Source organism: Gracilinanus agilis, chromosome 1 (assembly GCF_016433145.1).
Source record: "Gracilinanus agilis isolate LMUSP501 chromosome 1, AgileGrace, whole genome shotgun sequence".
NCBI classification, from domain to species: domain Eukaryota; kingdom Metazoa; phylum Chordata; class Mammalia; order Didelphimorphia; family Didelphidae; genus Gracilinanus; species Gracilinanus agilis.
The window spans coordinates 613,022,970-613,035,030 of NC_058130.1; the positions used below are offsets into that span (position 1 = coordinate 613,022,970).

General features: G+C 41.2%; 1 pseudogene; it reads right to left on the reverse strand.

Moving 5' to 3' along the window:
* Window positions 1–8,932, reverse strand: part of LOC123254751 — a 52,549-nt pseudogene extending 43,617 nt beyond the window's left edge.
* Between the last annotated feature and the right edge of the window lie 3,129 nt (window positions 8,933–12,061).

The window sequence follows — 12,061 nt, forward strand, 5'->3', positions numbered from 1 at the left end:
TCCTTCCACTTCTAAATCTATGAGTCTATAATCCTCTGACCTCTTTGTTCTTCAATATTTTGTATTTGTAAAGTGGGGATAATTTCTTCCCTCAGATATTACCCAATAATTCAATGAATAGAAATAAGACCTGTGAAAACAGGTTTTGATTCATGATGTAAAGTTGCTCAGGAGAACCAAGATATTTATTAATAGCATTCCATGGTAATATTCTTTACTACTTACTATTCCTCCACTGGTTTAGTGGAAGCGAGGGAGAGAGGGAGGAAGTGACTTTTCAGCATAGTCTCATTGTATGATTAATTCCCATAAAAATGCTTTTTGGGTATACACACACACACATATATAAATATATATATATATATATATATATATATGTATATTTAACTCTGTTGTTAATTCTGCCCTAAATGGTCCTAATCTACATACGTGACTGAAATCCCTACAGATGCCAGGGATTGTTTCTGGGTTGTTGCTAGGGCAACAGTTAGAATAAAAAAAACCCTTAACCCTTACTTTCTGTCTTAGAATCAATACTGTGTATCGATTCCAAGGTAGAAGAGCAGTAAGGGCTGGGCAATGGGGATTAAGTGACTTGCCCAGGGTCACACAGCTAGGAAGTGTCTTGAGTTTAGATTTGAACCCAAGACCTTCCATCCCTAAGCCTGGCTCTCTATCCGCTGAGCCCCCTCACTGTCCCCAACAGTTAAAATTTTGAAGCTAACTTCCAGATGTCCTTGACAGAGCTGCAAACCTACGTTGTCCATCTTGACATGGTAAGAAATGGGGGCTTCAAAATGGAAGATAAGGGTGTAAAAAAAAATCCAAAACCTGGTAAGAAACGAGTTTTTAAAAAATACTTTAAAACTCACATATCCAATTTTCATATAGCTTTTCAAAAAATTAACTAACTAATTTCCAAATATTTTTCCATGGTTACATGATTCATGTTCTCTCTCTTCCCTTTTTCTTCCTCCCTCCCAGAACTGACAAGCAATTCCACTGGGTTAGACGTGTTTTATTTCAGTTATCTTTTTTCCTTAATGGTCCAGAATTTTTATTCTTCTCCACACCCTGCCTGTTTCTTTAACTTTGCAGAGACCCCTTTGAAGTCAGATGCTTTAGTCTTGTTTAAACTTGACAACTGAGGAACTAACTCTGTCTCTCTGGGCCTCTTTTCTCAGCTCTCCCTGCTCCTGTTAGAAATGACCTTCTTTCCCCCACCCTTTCCTCTTCCAATTTGTCTTTTTGGACCCCCTGAAACAGTTCAAACAAGTCCATGGTTAGCAGTAGGTAAGACAGGCACAACTTTTCTGATCGTCAGGGAGGTGGCTTTTCTGCATCTGGCTTGCCTTTTCTTGCTTTAGAGGGAGGAGAGAAGAGAAGCCTTTCCAAGCCAGGAGCCTGAAGAAAGGTTTTTTGAAGGGGCTTTGCTCTCTTTCTGCACACGTTGTCTTTTTCCTTCCTGTCTCCTGCCATTTCAAGGAATGACGTGGCATCTGGGAGACACAAATGTGTACTTTTACCAGTGTCAGAGGATTCTTGATAGAAGAAGTATGAACATGACTCAAGCATCATGAAACCCAAAGAAAATTCTACAGTCTTTGGCCAGGAAAACAATTCATTTCCCTTGATTCTGGAGACCAAAGCAAGATCACTGTGGGAAGAAGAGGAGTCTATGGTTTCAGTGTTTAAAGGATGTGAGAGCCCACTGCTGCCTTTGTGGTAGCTGTCTTGGGCTATGGGAAGTTCAAACAGATTGAAATCTAAGGTTTTTATGCCTGCTCTTAATGGCCTCCATATGAGGGAATGCTCTTGACTAAAGGATCTTAAATCTAGAATTGGGAGGGACCTTCATCATCATCTGTTCTAACTCCTTTATTTTACAGATGAGGAAACTGAACCTGAGAGCAGTGAAGTGATGTGCCTGGGCTCACAGAGCTAGCAGGTTTCTGAGGCAGGATTTGAACACAGGACTTCATATACTAGCTGTGTTGTGTTCCAAATCTGCCTTAAACACTTATTAGCTCTGTGATCTGTGGCAAGTCACTTAACCTCTGTCTGTTGCAGTTTCCTATCTGTAAAATGGGGATAATATAGCCCTTAGCCACCATGGTTGTAGGAGGCAGCTAGGTGGTTCACTGGAGAGATTGCTTGGCCTGGAGTTAGGAAGACCTGAGTTCAAAGCTAGCCTTAGACACTTTCTAGCTGAATGACCCTAGGCAAATCACTTAACCTCTGACTGCCTGACAAAAGGATCCACTGGAGAAGAAAATGGCAAATCAGTCTGATATCCTTGCCAGGAAAACCCCATGGATAGTTATAGTTCGTGAGGTCACAAAGAGTCAGACAGCAACAAAAACTAATCCAGGGAACCAGATATGGGAGGTCCTGGGTTCAAATCTGGCCTCAGACACTTCCTAGCTGTGTGACCCTGGGCAAGTCACTTAACCCCCATTGCCTACTGTTACCACTCTTCTGCCTTGGAGCCAATACACAGTATTGATTCCGAGATGGAAGGTAAAGGTTTTAAAATAAAAACCAATGACAATCCAGGGTTGTTGTTGGGATCAAATGAGATAACAATTATAAAGTGCTTTAGTACAGAGTCTGGGTACTCGATGAGAGCTATATAAATGTTAGCTCTTATAATAATTATTATTTCTGACTCTAAATCCAACTCCTTAGTATATATCACCTAACTGACCAAGATCACACAGAAAGTAAATAATGAATTAAGGTTCAAAGTTGGTCCTCTGATTCCAAATCCGGTGTTCTTTCCACTGTTCTTCAAAGGCAGCCAAAAAGCCTGCCCACTAGCTCTCAGAGTGGCAAAGGTCTTGGCTCCATCAGAGTATACTCTGGGTACCCTAGGAACAAAAAGCCTTTATAAAAACTGGCATAATGCAAGAGTGTCATCTATCCTAACTGCTGCCCAGGGATGGATTCTTTCATCTTTAAAGAAACCTTAATTTTCTGTCTGTGATAAAAAGTTTATTTATTATTTAGATTTAAATAACAGTTTCCCACTAAAGTGGTTTACTTTAAGAAGAATGCAGAATCATAGGTTTATGGAATCACAGACTTAGAGCTACTGGCACCCGTCTTTGAGACCATCTGGGCCAACCCTCTCTATTTATAAAGCAGGAGACTGATGGCCAGAGCTTGTGGATCCGGAGGCAGTACACACCAGAACTTCACCATAGCACTGTTTGCTTTAGGACATGAGACCGTATAATGTGGGCTTAGAACCCATCCCAGGGAAAAAAATACTCCCGAATCCTTAAGGCTCAGAGAAACTGAGACCAGATCATGTTTATGATGACTCCTAAATGGTGAGTTCAAGAGCTTGAACTCGGGGCTCCTGACTCCATATTGAGGGATCTTTCCATTGTATCATGCAATGGACTTCATCACAAGGTGGTTCCATTTAAAGCCATCCTGAAGGTGTGTGTGTTTAAGGTAACATCACAGGATCACTGATAAAGAGCTGAGAGGAACCTCAGACGTCACATAGTCTAGCCTCGTCATTTTATAGATGAGTAAACTGAGGTTTAGCGAGATTAAGTGACTTGCCCAGGTTACACAATTAGTATATGTCAAGAGGCAAATTCAGCACTCTAGTTATTACATCAGACTGCCCCTTAGAACCCAACCAGTTTGGTTAAAGTCTGAGGAGGCAGGTAGGGAGAAATGAGGGAGTTGGAGACAAGATGGGCGGTCAGCAATGCGACTACAACTGGTGGTGTGATTTCTCATTTTAAAGTTGGGTCAGTCTGCCATACATAGAGATACAGGCTAATTACCACTCGTCTGATCTTTTAATGTTTTAATTTTTATTTAAATTTTAATTTAAATGTGATTTAATGTTTGTTATGATTATATGTTTATGTGTGAATGTGCATTCATATGAATAATGTTTAATAATGAATAATATTTAGGGAAGAAAATTCAATTTTTTTTCCTTTTTCAATGTCCCATGAATCCTATGTTTATTACAACAAAATAACAATAATACCTGACATTTATAAGCACTTACTCTGTGCCTGACACTGTTCTAGGTGCTTTATAAATATTATCTCCCTTGATTCTTCTTTTTAAATTTAATTTTATTGATTAATTAAGAAAAATTTTCCACGGTTACAGGATTCATGGTCTTTCCCTCCCCTCCCTCAGACCCTTTCCCATAGCCGACACGCAATTCCACTGGTTTTTACATGTGTTATTGATCAAGATCTATTTCCATATTATTGATTTTTGCCCTAGAGTGATTGTAGAGTCTGCATCCCCAATCATATCCCCATCTAACTATGTGATCAAGCAGTTGTTTTTCTTCTGTTTTTCTGCTCCCACGGTTCTTTCTCTGGATGTGGGTAGCATTCTTTCTCCTAAGTCCCTTAGAATTGTCCTAAATCATTGCTTTGCTGCTGGTAGAGAAGTCTCAAAACCCTGATTATGGATTATAACTAATGTGATTTCCACCCCACCCTTGTATATGCACCTATAGGTGAATGTCTGTGGGTACCTGCAGAGAGGCACAAAGAAGCACTAAGGCAGCACCACATAGCATATAGACACGTAGCCTTGGGGTCAGGATGACTGTTTTATCATAAACACTCAACCCTAAGACTCTAGCAGTTGTTGACGGTTTGCTACCTACCTGGTTTTAAAGGTGTTTCCTTACTAGGAACTCACTACATCAACAAAACCACAGGTCTAGAACAAAGCAAATATAGAATGAACAAATCATTTAACAAGTCACAGTGGCCTGGGCATCTCTCTAAAACTGTCACAGCGATAACTGCATGGGGAAGGCATTCCACACTGAAAGCTCCCCAAGTCAATTAAATCAGATCTAGACCAATAATAAAGAATGTATATTTCCAAGTATTTATATTCAAAGGGAATCTGTGAAATCTATAAGATCTCATTTTATGGTCTATAGTTCAAATAGAATCTATATTTGAACTTAAATTTGAATTTATAGGTACAATTTACATAGCAATTAGTTGGTAGAGAGACCAGAACCCAAATCTTCTGGCTCCTAATTAATCCTTCTCTTATGATGTGTTGCCCCTCATCAAATAATTTTTTTGAGTGCCACTTATATGTATTACTTAAAAGAGTTTTATTGTTGCTTTTTATTTTTATGTCATAACCATTTTTATATATACTATTTGCAATCTTTCCCAACCCTATCCCAGGAAGTCTGCCTTTGAAATAATAATTTTTAATATAGTTAAACAAAACCAATGGGCATTTCGATGGTGTCTCACGGTATATGTGATATTCTGTTCCCCGATGCCCCAAAATCCTCAAGAAAAAGAGGAGGGATATTTCCTTACCCCTTTTCTGGATTCAAGATTGATTATTACTTTTTGTTAGGCATAATATCTCTCAGTGAGTTTTTAACTGGAAAAAATTTTTTCTTTTAAAAGTATCCAAAATGAAAATCTCTTGTGGAATTGGCTATGTTGAAAGAGAAAGATTTATAAATTATATACAGATGGGAGCAGCTGTGTGGCATAGTGTATAGTGTACCAGACCTAGAGTTGGGAGGAGCTGGATTCAAATGTGGATTCAGACATTTCCTAGCTGTGTGACCCTGAGTAAGTCACTTAACCCCAATTGCCTTGCCCTTCTATCTTAGAGTTTTGTTTTTTTTTTAACCCTTACCTTCAGTCTTGGAGTCAATACTGTGTATTGGCTCCAAGGCAGAAGAGTTGTAAGGGCTAGGCAATGGGGGTCAAGTAACTTGCCCAGGTTCACACAGCTAGGAAGTGTCTGAGGCCAGATTTGAACCTAGGACTGCCCATCTCTAGGGCTTGCTCTCAATCCACTGAGCTGCCCAGCTGCCTCCTAGAGTTTTGTTTTTAAGACAGAAAAGGTCTTTAAAAAATAAAAATATACAAATGACTGCATCCCTTAAACAAAGCTTAAGACTTAGAAGGATTTATATAATCCATTCTTTCTTTTTTGTTTTAATTTATTTTATAATTTTTTTAAGAATATTTTTCGATGATCTATTATTTCTAAGAAAGTCCTTCTGTAGAGCAGGAGATAGTCTGTAAAGGTAGTCGTTGGATGAACAGAAGGATAAAGTAACTTTGGAAGAGAGAGAAAGGAGAATAACAATTCTCTTTTCAATATGGGTTGAGAAAACTCACTAGCTTATTAGCAGTGACACTTGACTAGCTTGGTGATCATCTCAACAGTGTGAGAACTAATTTCCTCAAGCCTAGGCAGATCACAGATTCCTCAGCTCATTCTGTGAAAGTCGTTTATCTTTTTCTTTATTTTTCCTTTTTTAAATGTTTTATGTAGATGATCTTTAAAAAAAAATTACTGTCATTTCTCAATGCTGTCTTTTCTCAATAGAGCCTCTCTTGTAACAAATAAGACTGGTCAAACAAAAGCACTTCTATGCCTGAAAATGCCCATCTCATTCAGCACTGAGAATCTGCCACGCTTCTGTTGAGTGGCAGCGTTGTGATTAGGTCTTGAAATCACAATGGGCCCAGCGTTCTGAAGTCTTTGAATGTTCTGTGATCTTGTAAGTTGTCCAGTTCCGACAAATCTTCCCAAGTTTCCCTTCATACTCCTCATTTCTCATGTATGATAATATTCTATTTTATGCAGATACTACAGTTTTTTAACTGTTCCCCAATTGATGGGCATCCACTTTCCTTTTTGGTCCAAATACCTACAAAAAGAGATTACAAAAATTGTTTTTGTGTATACAAGACCTTTCCTTTCATCTTTGATGTCCTTGGAGTTATTTATATATCTGGTAGTAGGATCATTGGGTTCTAGGTCTTTCTAGAAATTCTCTATTGAGGATGTAGCCTATATACGTGGAAGTCTTTTTTAGGACCTTTTCATATTTAGAAGGTAGATGTTTAGCACTTAGCCTTAGGGGTATGAGATTCTTTGAAGAAGCACTCCTGGAACAGCCAGATAGAGTACCAGGCTCAGTTTTAGGAGGTCCTGGGTTCAAATTTGACCTCAGACGCTTTCTAGTTATGTGACCTTGGGCAAAAATCATTTAACTTTCCATTGCCTAGCTCTCACCACTTTTCTGTTTTAGTATTGATGCTAAGACAGAAGAAAAGGGTTAAAAAAAAAAAAAGACACATCTACTTTCTTTACATCTAACATCATCCACCCAGGACTACTTTGCACCCAAGATTAGTGTTGCTTTCAATGTTGTTAAGTTTTAAAAATGCTTTCAGTATCTACATGAACTGTCTAGAAATCATTAATTAATCAACAACTACTTATTAAGTATCTACTATGTGCCAGGTAATGTACTAAGCATTGGGGGTTCAAGTATAAAGAATGAAACAATCACAAAGAACTCACATTTTAATGAGGGAGACAAATACATATAAAAATATATACAGCATAAACCATAAGTGAATAAATACAAGGATATCCAAAGTAATTTAATATAAGATAGTTTGAAAGGGAGGCCATGAGGGGTTGGAGAGAGTAGGAAAATCATGTAGAAGATGGTGCCTGAGCTTCATCTTATTTTTTTTTTAAACCCTTACCTTTCACTTTAGAATCAATACTATGTATTGGTTCCAAGGCAGAAGGGCTAGGCAATGGGGGTTAAGTGACTTGCCCAGGGTCACACAGCTAGAAAGTGTCTGAGGTCAAATTTGAACCCAGGACCTCCCTTTCTGGGCTTGGCTCTTAATTCACTGAGCTACCCAGCTACCCCCTGAGCTTCATCTTAAAGGAAGAACTCTTCTGAGCCAGAGGTAAGGAGTGAGTATGGTTCAGGGATGGGGAATGGCCAATGGAGAGGGAATGTCCCAGAGAGGGAAGGCTAATTTGTCTGAATCACAAATTGTGGAATGGGAATAATAACCATGAGGCTGGAAAGATAGATTGAGGCCAGGTTGCATAGGATTTTCACAACTAAACTAAGAGTTTATATGACTTAAAAGCAATTGGGAGAGGAGAGAAGGAATAAACCAGTGATGGCAAACCTATGACATACATGTACATGTCGCCATTTTCGATGACACGCGGCCACATACAGAGAAGCATGGGGCCACATGCCGAGGATGAAACATTTGCCGTAGTGTAGTGAGCACACTCTGGGCACTATAGATGACAATTCTGCCTATATGAATTTACCTATTTTGGTTTATTAAATGCAGTTATATATTACAATTATACATTTTGTTATTTAAACTATAAATATCGTGAAATTATGTTTTTTTTTTCTCCAAGTGACACATCATCCGAATTATGCTCAGTGTTTTGGCTAATTTTGACACACCAACCTCAAAAGGTTGCCCATCACTGGAATAAGCATTTAACTATTGACACTAAGCATCTTTTTTTATTTTAATTTAATTTTTAAATTTTTAAAAATTTAAACCCTTACCTTCTGTCTTGGAGTGAATACTGAGTATTGGCTCCAAGACAGAAGAGTGGTAAGGGCTAGGCAATGGGGGTCAAGTGACTTGCCCAGGGTCACACAGCTGGGAAGTGTCTGAGGCTGGATTTGAACCTAGGACCTCCTGTCTCTCAATCCACTGAGCCACCCAGCTGCCTCCACTAAGCATCTTTATAAATATTATCTCATTGCTTTTCACAACAATCCTGCATGATTGGCTCTATTGCCATTCACATTTTACAATTGAGGAAACTGAGGAAAATAAGTGACTTGTCTAGAGTCCTACCCCTAATAAGTGCCTGAGACTAGATTTGAACTCAGGTCTTCCTGAGTGCTCTCTCCACCGTACCCCCCAGGTGCTAATAGAGTTGGTTGAGGAGAGAATCACACCATCTACATGTAAGGAAAATTACTTTGGGGGCCATGTTTAGGGCGGACCAGGCTGGTGAGAGAGACTGGAAGCCAGGAGAGCGGGGAGGAGGCATTGGCGGCATGGAATGGGGACTTCTCCAAGGCCATAGCCGCTCAGGGAGGGGAAGCACGGATGTGGATGGTGGTGGGAGAAGCGGCGAGATCTGGTGCCCGATTGGCTCTGTGGGACGAGGAGTCCAAGATAATGTCTACCCACCTGGGACATGGCAAAGATGGAGGTACTTTCAACAGAAAGAGGGAATCCTGGAAGAAGGGAGGGTCTAGTCTCCTTCTCTCTCTCCACCTTAAAAACAAAAAACTGGGGGCAGCTGAGTAGCTCAGTGGATTGAGAGCCAGACCTAGAGACGGGGAGGTCCTAGGTTCTAATCCGGCCTCAGACACTTCCCAGCTGTGTGACCCTGGGCCAGTCACTTAACCTCCATTGCCTAGCCCTTACCACTCTTCTGCCTAGGAGCCAATACATAGTATTGACTCCAAGATGGAAGGTAAGGGTTAAAAAAAAAAACAAAAAACAAAAAACAACAACCCTAAGCCAAGGGGTCCTTTTGGAGGGAGCTATTGCATATGCAAAGTGGTTTGTTTGCAGAGAAAAACTGAACTTAAGTCTTCAAGGAAGAAGAAAAAAAAATTTGATGGGGTGGAAGGGAAGGGCTGGGGCTGGTGTCTTTCTGGAGCTTTGCAATCCGGTTAGAGACCAAAGGTATTTGCCTCAAGCACTAGAAATTCCAGTCTCAGGTGCTGGCTGTCCCTGACAAGCCTCTGTTCAGGGCTGGGAAAAGACCAGCATTTCAGAAAAAGAAACAACAATTCCAGGGCTTAGCATAAGGACCCGGCCTGGTCCTGGAGGTTAGGAATCGAAATCGCCGGGTTTTGTGGTTCTGGTTCTCATGGAGCATGTTAGAGAACAGGACCAGGAATGTTCCTAGGCCAGCTAGCAGCCGGGGGAGCCTGGGGGCCAAGATTCCTACCACACAGGAATTTGCAAAAGTGCAATGCTGGGAATGAAGGCTTCTTGCAGGGGTCAGAGCAGTTGCCTAGGCTGAAGACTGTCATTTTCCAGATGCAGTCACTGGCGGCCTGATTACTTGATCTTACTTAGGCAGGTGAAAAATACCCTACAGTGGATGGGGGATTCTTTTTCTGGTATGAAATCATCAGACTATCCAGAATCACCAGAGGGAGTCTATGGCCCAGAGGCTAGAGAAGGGAGCTTGAAGAGGCAGAAAGGATTTGAGTTCGGGTCTCCACTCTGGTACCTGCTGGCTGTGGGACCTTGGACAAAACACTCAACAGCCATTCTCAGTTTGCCAGGTAACTTTTTTTTTTTTTTTAAGCCCTTACCTTCTGTCTTGGAATCAAAACTGTGTATGTTCCAAGGCAGAAGAGCCATCAGGGCTAGGCCATGGGGGTTAAGTGACTTACCCAGAGTCACACAGCTTGGTCAGATTTGAACCCAGGACCTCCCATCTCTAGTCCTGGCTCTCAATCTACCAAGCCACTCAGATGTCCCCTTAGGCTGTAGTCTTAGTAGAGTTAATTCCATTGTCTAGACCAGTGATTCCCAAAGTGGGCACCACCGCCCCCTGGTGGGTGCTGCAGTGATCCAGGAGGAGTGGTGATGGCCACAGGTACATTTATCTTTCCTATTAATTAAATTAAAATTAAAATTAAATTAAAATTAAAAAAAATTAATTTCCAGGGGCGCTAAGTAACATTTTTTTCTGGAAAGGGGTCGGTAGGCCAAAAAAGTTTGGGAACCACTGGTCTAGAAAGTATCTGAGGCCATGTTTGAACCCAGGACTAGGTCTGGCTCTCAATACACTGAGCTATTTAGCTGCCCCCCTCCTCCCCAGGTAACTTTTTAAGACTAATTCATGGTGGAGGGGGGCAGCTAGGTGGCTTAAAAAAATCAGTATCCAAAAAATCCATATAAATCTAAATTTTGTCCTCTAACCCGTGGCCCAAAACTAAAGCTTAGTGTTAATACGAGTGATATTCAGTCTTTGGGGTCACTCTTTTTTTTTTAAACCTTTTAAACCCTTAACTTCTGTGTATTGGCTCCCAGGTGGAAGAGTGGTAAGGGTGGGCAATGGGGTTAAGTGACTTGCCCAGGGTCACACAGCTGGGAAGTGTCTGAGGTCAGATTTGAACCTAGGACTGCCCATCTCTAGGGCTGGCTCTCAATCCACTGAGTTACCCAGCTGCCCCTGGGGTCACTCTTAATAATCATAGAACATCCTCTTGGAAGGGGACTCAGAAGGCATCTAGTCCAACCTGAATTCTCTGCAATCTACTTGACAAGTAGTCATCCTGCTTTTGCTTGAAATAATAATACTCTGGCTTGTGCCTCCACCCAGGGTTTCTCCTGGGAACATTGGAATGTGGTTTGGTTCTGTACATCTGTTAAAAAAAAAGGAAAGGGGTCCCCAGTTCCCATGGAAGGTCTTGGGTGAATCAACCGCTGAATATAGAATATGAAAATGATTTCTTTAATCTACAGGAAGTCCAAACAGCTCATGACTGAACCCCTAACAGCTCTTCCTTTGCATTAGCCTAGAATTCCCTTCTGTTACTCCTTGAGTTGCTAGAGAGCCAGGTGGCTTTTCTTCTCCGATAAAGCTCACCTCCCTGGGACCTATGCAGGAGACCCAAGTTAGGGTACCCTGGAAGATCCTGGCGTGGGCTGACCCCTCCTTGTTGGAGCTCCGGCCCTCCCTGTCCCTTGGATCCAGTTCTCACTTGGTCAGAGAACTCTGTGGCTCTTGCCACCCCCGCAGGGGCTTTTTGGGTTTTCGGTAGGAACGAGGGTCTCAGATCTGACCGGCTTCTCTGTGTCCCACCTCCCAATTTCGGGTCATTTTTCTACCTGTACCTTTGCTCTCCCTTTTAATGGTCTGGTGTGAGACTTTCATCCTTTGTGTGTTATCAGTGGGGAAAACCAAGCCAAAGCAAAGAATCCCCAGCTTACGAGGGAGATATCGATTCCAGAACAAAGTCTTCTTTAATAGGGACAATAAAGACTCAGGACAATACCAGAGCACAACTTCTTCTGCATTCCCCTTCCCAGCTAAAATTATACCCAGCTAGCTTGAAGCCCCAGTTCTACACGCATGTCTTTTTTTTTTTAAGCCCTTACCTTCCATCTTAGAATCAATACTGTGGATTGTTTCCAAGGCAGAAGAGCGGTAAGAGCTAAGCAATGGGGGTCAAGTGACT